Source organism: Eptatretus burgeri, chromosome 4 (genome assembly GCF_056783735.1).
Source record: "Eptatretus burgeri isolate ZD-2024b chromosome 4, Ebu_testis_v1, whole genome shotgun sequence".
Lineage (NCBI taxonomy): Eukaryota > Metazoa > Chordata > Myxini > Myxiniformes > Myxinidae > Eptatretus > Eptatretus burgeri.
The window spans coordinates 75,878,126-75,879,080 of record NC_140964.1 but is presented as its reverse complement, the minus strand read 5'-3'; the positions used below and the strand labels follow the sequence as shown (position 1 = coordinate 75,879,080).

General features: G+C 46.0%; 1 protein-coding gene across 1 annotated transcript in view; it reads left to right on the top strand.

Annotated features, from left to right (window-relative positions):
* The first annotated feature begins 882 nt into the window (after positions 1-882).
* Positions 883-955, top strand: part of LOC147028395 (rho-related GTP-binding protein RhoB-like) — a 1,489-nt gene continuing 1,416 nt past the window's right edge. The window contains exon 1 of the mRNA XM_085878732.1: positions 883-955. This exon is cut by the window's right edge and continues 1,416 nt beyond it. The gene's annotated coding sequence lies outside the window, so the exon portion shown is untranslated.

Here is a 955-nt window from a genome sequence, read left to right as displayed (position 1 = left end):
CCGTTTTGAGATATTATGCTATATATTATCGTTTTTGGCCTCATATCTCAAATTATTGAGAATCACTTGAAATTTTTTTTAAAACATTTTCGTGTCCAGATCAATAATTCGGCCTCGTCACACACACAAACCCCCTTAAGCAATGTCGAGCGCTCCGTTCCGTTGGAATGCTTGCTTAAGCGCTTAAAAAAAATCAAGGCGCTCGACTCGACAAGCCGATTGATTTACGGAGCACACCCCCAGGTGGCCAGGTGTGTGCACGTTCTTGACGCGGGATTATCCCCTTAATTAAATTGGTTCACTAAATACAAACACAAAAATATTTAAACTTTACACGTGCGAGTTCACTAATTATAACTTTGATGTTCGTTCACTTCGTACGGATGACGTCATCAGACGGACACAATACCGTGAATACCGACGAACAAAGGAACAAACGATAAACCACGGGCTGTCTTCAGCTTGCATCACAATTCGCTTTAAACGATTTTCATATTTCAGGGATTCCCGCGGTTCCTGGCCCCGCCCCACGTCGGTCACCTTTATCGCTCGAAAGTGAAACTAGTTGACGGCACACATACTAACTAACTCGTGTTTACAAGAATTCCCATTGTTCTGTTAGTTCGGAGGCAAAAAAGCCTTTGACCGTACGATACAAAGAACACGCTTCGGCGAACGTCCCGTACGTGTGACGTCATCACGTACAGACAGTGCGATCCAAAGAACACGCTTCGGCGAACGTCCCGTACGTGTGACGTCATCACGTACAGACAGTGCGATCCAAAGAACACGCTTCGGCGAACGTCCCGTACGTGTGACGTCATCACGTACAGACAGCCCATTGGTCGGTTATTTTTAGCAAGTGAGGAGCCGCCTTGAAAAGTAAACGACGTTGCGTGAACTTCAGTCTTCGGACAAAGCGCGTCGATTCGACAAGCTATCGAGCACTGTGTGT